General features: G+C 49.0%; 1 long non-coding RNA gene across 1 annotated transcript; it reads right to left on the bottom strand.

Annotated features, from left to right (window-relative positions):
• Positions 1–2,932: 2,932 nt before the first annotated feature.
• LOC134149038 (uncharacterized) lies at positions 2,933–5,780 on the bottom strand. Its single transcript, XR_009960348.1, has 3 exons — positions 5,575–5,780; positions 5,154–5,240; positions 2,933–3,174 (listed from the first exon to the last, which is right to left on the bottom strand). It is a non-coding gene; the product is annotated as an uncharacterized LOC134149038 (long non-coding RNA).
• Positions 5,781–7,264: the final 1,484 nt, after the last annotated feature.

Below are 7,264 nucleotides of genomic sequence, written 5' to 3'. Positions count from 1 at the left end.
TTAGAAACACACCACAACTTGCATGGATGCAAAATAATACCAATATGAAAGCATGTTCAGTTTTATAATCCAACTTTTGTATGAATAACAATAGACCCACAGCAGATTGTGCAGAGACATCATTCTATCTGGATGTAAAATGTGTCACATTTTAAGCAGCTGCATTTGCAGTCAGCACCCCCTTGGAAAAGGACAAGAAGGGAAGCTTCTAAGTTATCTTCAGAAGGCACAAGGTCACAATTAAAACGACTGAGAACAAGAAAAAAAGCGAGGAACCTCATAAAAGTCATTCTTACGTGAGAAGACGATGAAGAAAACCGGAAAGACGGCACAGAGCACACACCTCGGTTGCGGAAACGCACGCAGACATAACGCCCGTTATTAGGCGGGTCCCGCCCCGTTGGGCCGCACGGACGGCCCCGGGCGCGCGAAACAACGCACCAGACTCGCCAGGAGCGCGCCGCTGCGTCCCGCCGCTGGGGCGCGCCGGCGCGGCCGGGCGCACGCGGCCGGGGAGCCCCTGCCCGGGCGAACCTGTAGCGGCGGGACCGCGCGCCCCGGCGGCGCTAGGACCCGTCGCCGCTGCTCTGACGTGGGAGGGGCGAGCAGCCCGCCGACCGGCCGAGCCGAAAGGCTCCGCAGCCGGCGGAGCACCGGCAGACGGGTCGGGGCGGGTCCGTCCGGGCGCACCGGGCAGAGCGGGCGGCGGTCCGGCGCATTCTCGAGCATCCCGACGCTGAGGCGCGGAACGTGACTCAGGTACTGAGGCGCAGCCGTCGCGCGTGATGCTGCGGTGTGCTCGGCAAGCGCAGCGGTCGAGCGCCGCAGGGGGCACGGGGGCCTCGAGCCGGGCAAGCCGGCTGCAGGCAGGTCTAGGGCGCCCCGCCGCTTGGCGGGGTTCGGGCCGGCGGACGCGCTCGAGCGCTGCCGAAGCCTTGCGTGAGGGCGGCGCGGGCATCCCGACCGCATCCCTTCGTCGGGCGGGCCGCCAGGGCAGCGGACACGGCGCCGTCCGCCCTGATCCCCGGGGCCCCGCCTCGCGCGGCGGGTCCCTGCGCGCACCGGCCGGCCCCCGAGACCAGGGACTGGCGGGCGCGCTCCTCTCTGTGGCAGCCCGCGTTGGCGGCGCTTCCGGAGCTCCACCCGCGCTTCGTTGGCTCTTCCCCGGACAGCGCTGTCCGGGCGCCCAGCGGTGCTGAGCGGGCCGAGCCCTGCGGAGCTGCCGCGAGGCAGCGCTGCCTCCAGCCCCCCGCTAAGGGCCGGGTCACGCCTGGCGGCGCGTTGTCCCTGGCCCCGGTAGCAGGCACGGCGGCAGCCCAGGGCGCCCCTGCGCTCGGGCTTCGTTTCTTGTCATCGCCGGCTTCCAACCGATACAGAACACGGGGACTTACGTCCAGCCACGCGCCTCTCATTCCTTTTGCTGTCGCTCACCTTTTGCCGTTTACAACCTGAAATCCGTCAGAGCCAGCACAGCGCAATCTGAAGGATTGTCCCTTCTTGAGGACACCGCCTCGGCGCAAGGCATTAACTCCGTTAGTCGCTTCTGCTAGCGCTCTGAAAACGATTAAGCACTTGGACGCTTAATCTCTTCCTTGTCTCCCTAGAGACGGTTTGCCTCTGAGGCAGCGGCTCAGCGCACCCGCCGGAGTCGCCGGGCCGCGGCGGCGCGCGCGGGCCTGCGGCCGTTGGCGGCTCCGTGCGCCCGCCACCATTGTTCCCCCGACCCCCTCCCCTCCCCCACGCGGCGGCGGGGCGCGCGGGCTTCTCTGTTCACCCTTCGTCTTTGTGCGGACAACGCTTCTTTGCTGTTGCGGGAAAAACATATACAAAGGTCTTCAACTTGCCTTAGTCTAGATAACAGTTTTTGTGGAGAAAACAAAAACAACACAAAACAAACAGGAGGTTGGATTGTAACAGGACAACTTCCTCACCAGCACAGATCGCTAGTGCTGGTTCTGGAAACGTGTGCTCTTGGACAACAGGTTTGAGTTCTTTTTTGGATACTTGGTAAAACATTTAGTTTAGGATGTCTTAGAATGAAAGGATGCATGTTTTGCGGTATTTGTTTCCAAGGGAGCGGTGGTTTCATAAGGTGTGGCAGTCAGCAGTTTGAAAACGTAAAACAGTACAATACACCTGTTGTGATGAAGTCAGAAGTAGTAACTCAAAGGATATTATAAAAATAAATATTATAAAAATATTAAGGGGATTTATGCACATTTTAAATTGTGAATGAAGAGAAAATTCACATACACAGATGTACGCTACTGTGTGACTCAGCTGCACTATACAAAACCGTACCTCTTAGCTAGTTGATCTCTTCCTGTTTTATTCAGCCATATCTACTAACCTGCTTGAGATACAATACACCTGCATGGGAGCACTTTATCAGAGTCATCCATTGGTATACCACAAAATAGGCACACACGTACTGTTAGTGACAGGACTGCACCCTTAATTAGAATTTATCTAGCTATATTGCCTTTGGTCTTTATACAAGACAAAATAAGGACATTTATCTACCATTAACAATTGGTGAGAGTATTCTTCTATCTTTTTTAATCTCAGTCATACTATGAAACTACCACAGCTGCAGGGCTGAAATTAATTTTCATGATGTATGAAGAATAAAACATAAGTATTCAACTGAGGCTGGGCTAACGTAACTTCCATTTCTGAAAGCATACTGAAAGCAGCAGGATAATTCCAGTACAACTGAAGGCATGCTGGCTGCTTGTTCTGTGCACACAGAAAGGGCATATGCTGTCTGTTCCCAGGGTGCTGACAGCAGTGCATTGGCACTTACGGTAATGGATGTGGTATTAAAAAAAAAAAAAAAAACAACACAGGTTTTAGAAAAACAAGACTACTTCTCTAGAAACAGGGCATTTGATATGAAAGTTAGGGGAAATAACTAGGGAGTTCACAGTGCTGTTGGTACAGAGCAAATGTATTTGTCTCAAAGATGGTACTTACAAAGATTGAATTGCTAGTTACAGTTGTATTTGTAATTAAAGAAAGTATTTATATCAAGATTAAAAGAGCCGTTCCTTTCTTGGTAAGAAGAAAATCACATTAGTCTTTCTTCTTTCAGCTTCAAGTTAGTATGCAGATCTTTGGCTTGTTCTTTTGCTTATTGCCCAGAATAAGTTGGGGGTCCTTGCTGGTATCATGCTTGTTATAAAAAAACAAACAAAAAAACAAAACACAAAACATCAGTATCGTTCAGTTTTCCCAAATAATATAATTAACACTGTTTTAACATGCTTACTGTTAAAAAAAAAAAAAAAGTAGAAAATGCAAAACTTCCCCTACAGATAGTTTACCCAGATAACAGGAGGACACCGGTCATCATCCTTTATTACACATAAGCGTGCAGCATGAATTTGCTGCATTGTTCAGGCCAGTAACTTGTGATGCACAATGTTATAGTTCCAGTAGTGAAATAACACTAAAATGGTTTGAGCGTGAGTAGGGATAGGAGATTGATAGTAAGTGTTAGTATGAAACATCATCTGCAACTGTAGACAGCACAAAAATACTGCATATTCTTTCTTATGAGTTTTGAGAGACAGATAGGTGAATGGAGAAAGTTGGCAAACCTTTCAGACAGGCAGACGCGCACACTGCAGGACCATTTCTAATAAAACAGAAGAGGCCAAACCTGGAGAATGAAAGTGACTGCACGGTGTAAGTGGGAGGACATGAGGTCATGGAAGGCATTGGTAAATACGGTTAGGATTGCGTAGGGGTGGGAGTTTGCGGCAGTCTTTGGAAATGGATGTTTAACTAAAATGGCTGGCATTTAGGCAGCTGAGACAGAAAAAAATGCACTCCTGTTTCAGACTAGTGGCCTATCAAGACAGCTTGTGGGAAGTACTTAAGAATGAACTGTAATAAGTAAGATTAGAATTTAAGATACATGAACGAGTGTTTAGAGCACCAGGAAATAGTCAAAATCATGCTGGGTAGGCAGATGTCTGTGATATGTTCATGGAATGGGTAGTTGTTTTATATGTAGTGGGCTATAACCAGGGTCTGGAGGATATTAAAATAAATTGATTTTTGCAAGGGTCTTTTTCAGTATGAGTTCAGTGAAGATGGTTAGTCTTAGAATTCTTCACTCAAAAAATGAAGATAATAAATCTTTTGTCTAGCTTATTTAGATTTTAATATCCTTGGGCAAATACAGGAGATTTAGGAGGTTTAAGACTCCTATTACCACAGTACCCCAAATAGATGGTATTACCAATGCTACCTTTTCAGCGTATCTATACTCTCAACACCCTCTGAAGAGAGCAGCATTATGCTCTAAATTCCATGGATAAGAAACTGAACATAGCTCTCCACATTGCTCAGCCTGGACTATCTTCCTTTTGTGGTTGTACAACACTCTACTTAGTGGTTTCCAATCTGAACTGCGATCCCTATATGGAAGTGCAAGACCTGTTTTCTATTTGATAACTATTACTTATTTCTAACCTAGGAATTCAAAGTTGGATAGATTTCTAGCAGATCTGCCCTAGTTAAATTAATTCAAGGGAAGTTCTCTGGCTATACAGGAGGTCAGCCTACATAATAACAAATGTCCCTCCTACCCATACAGCTGGCCCTAAAGTACTGCTACATGGCCAATAAAGGTACTGGCTAAACACCAACAGCATCTTGTTTCTTGGTGCTGCTTTTTATAATACAAATGCTGTTGCACCACTTACACCGCCCACAATGCTACCAACAATCACCTAATATTTCCTCCTCATTGTATTGTGTCCTGTATTGGTTTCCAGAGGAATAACGAGAAAATATCAAGAGCATGAAAACACACAGATTCAGCTAGGTTTGTGCCCTTTGTTTCACATATTGCCAAAGCAACAGTCCATTTTTGATAGAATCTGGAAGAAACACTGGCAATGGAATCAGAACTACAGCCAGTTAAACGTGATCCTCCTCTGGCAGGCCAAAGCTAGCAAGAGCAGGAAGAAAAGTGAATTTCTGTAATGGTTACGCAGTACCCTCCTTTGGCAGGCTATGACCTCAATACTGAGTACTGGAAGTGAAATACATGAAAAAGTTTTGCCTGTGCTAAGCAACCATGCGCCCAGCTCTTCCAATGCTAACCCAGGTTTGCACAACTGCTTAACACAGGAACTTACCCACTACTTCCTTATTCGTGCTTAAAGAGGTTCATGCTGTGGGGCCAAGTCACCCTTTCCACAACAGGATGAATCACATCTTCTGTGCTGTGTTTAAAGAGATAGAGTTCATTTGATTCTGGTTAAAGCTTTTTTAATTCTTACATATTACCATGAGCTACTAACAGATTAAACCAGATGAGCAAGATGGAGGTATGTGTATATAGACCAATTTTAACAAGGTGGTGTCTGAGGGCCTGAGGTGGTGGTTTATGGCGATTTTTAACCACACATGCTAATAGACAATTATGATGAAAAGTAAATGGATGTTACTGTTTCCCAAAGGCATATTTTTTCTGGAAGGCTGAGAGTGGGCAAAGCCCCCCACTTATGCAAGTCTGCCCCTCACATCACAGCAGAAAATTGTTTTAAAGATTCTTACTGGTAGGACACACAAAGCTGGTCAGCCCCACAGGCAAGGCGAATGAAGCATGGCTTGACCTGCTCTGCTAGGCGAAGAGGCAGCACAGGAACCGCCAGGGCAGAGGGCGTTTCTCCCCGTCCTGAGCAGCGAGAGCCCCGTCGCCGCCGCGCTGGGCAGGAGCCGAGCTCTGCCAGACACTACCGCTCGCGAGAGGCGCGGTAGACCGCCTCCGTCTGCAATTACGGTAACAGCCCCACCCCTCCGCCAGTCACGTCCTTCACGTCTCAGTGCGGCGGCCGCCCGCGCGCGCCCCGCCAGGGTGGCGCGCGCCCCGCCGGGGTGGCTCGCGCCGCCGCCGCGGGGTCACGCGAGGTCGCGGCCCAGGCGCGCGCGGTAGCTCGGCGCACTGCACGCGGAGGACGGCGCCGCGGGGCGCTGCACGGCGCCGCACGCCCTCTGGCCGGGCCGCATTGGCGCTGAGCGCGCTGGTATCGCGTGCTAAGCCAGTTTCGTGCTCCTTGAGAGAAATTCTGTGAATCTCTGGCATTTCATTCCGGATAGAACAAGTGTGCTGACAGGTAGCTTTTAACGATGATTTCTCCAAAGAGCCACTTGCCACTGAGATGATTTGGATGTAGTTTATTGTGTGGGTCCAGCACTGGAAATCTGTGGAGAGAGCAAGCATCTTTTGATGGCAATAGATTCAGCAAAGGAGATTGTCCAGACCTCTGCGCAGGAAGAGACACAGAGGTGGATGGCAACAAGCCATTTCTTCCTAAAGCTGACTGTTGCAGTCCTGCACTACTGAAGTCACCTGCAGAAACTGCTGGCTGGTATTTTTCAACAAAACATGCTCGTGCCATAGTGCTTATTTTATGTCACCACTAGATGGCTCAGATAAAAGAATAAAAAATCAGATTTACTCTTCTGCCAACATTTTAAACATTCACTCCATCTGTTCTTCTCCTATTTTGGAAACACTAGGAGTGATCAAAGCCCCTTCACCCTAAATTCTTGCAGTTTCACATTTCTTACTCCTGTTACTCATATAATTGAGCTGAGATACTTGAATCAATATTTTCCTAATCTCAGTATTGCAGAACTGTGTCAAAAAGATATTACACTTTGTGCATGTACTCTGTTACCTGTTATTGCTTTAAAAAAACCCAAAATCCTTTTGGAAGAATATAAACTCAGTACTTTGGCTTGGGTTTTAGTCCAGTTCTGGGTTCCCCAGTACAAGAGAGACATGGAGCTACTGAAGAGTCCAGCATAGGGCTACAAGGATGATCAGAGGGCTGGAGCACCTGCCCTCTGAGGAACGGCTGCGAGAGCTGGGCCTCTTCAGCCTGGGGAAGAGAAGACTGAGGGGGGATCTTATCAATGTGTACAAGTACCTGAAGGGAGGGTGTCAAGGGGACGGGGACAAACTCTTTTCAGTTGTCCCATGTGACAGGACAAGAGGCAATGGGCAGAAATTGAATCATAGGAAGTTCCACCTGACCATGAGGAGGAATTTCTTCACTGTGAGAGTGACAGAGCACTGGAACAGGTTGCCCAGAGAGTTTGTGGAGTCTCCTTCTCTGGAGACAGTTGAGATATTCAAGGCCTGCCTGGATGCAACCCTGTCTAACATGCTCTAGGTGACCCTGCTGAGCAGGGAGGTTGGACTAGATGATCTCCAGAGGTCCCTTCCAACCTCACTGAT

Source organism: Rhea pennata, chromosome 19 (assembly GCF_028389875.1).
Source record: "Rhea pennata isolate bPtePen1 chromosome 19, bPtePen1.pri, whole genome shotgun sequence".
NCBI classification, from domain to species: domain Eukaryota; kingdom Metazoa; phylum Chordata; class Aves; order Rheiformes; family Rheidae; genus Rhea; species Rhea pennata.
Note: the sequence above shows the minus strand (reverse complement) of the source record. Positions and strands in the feature narration are given on the sequence as shown.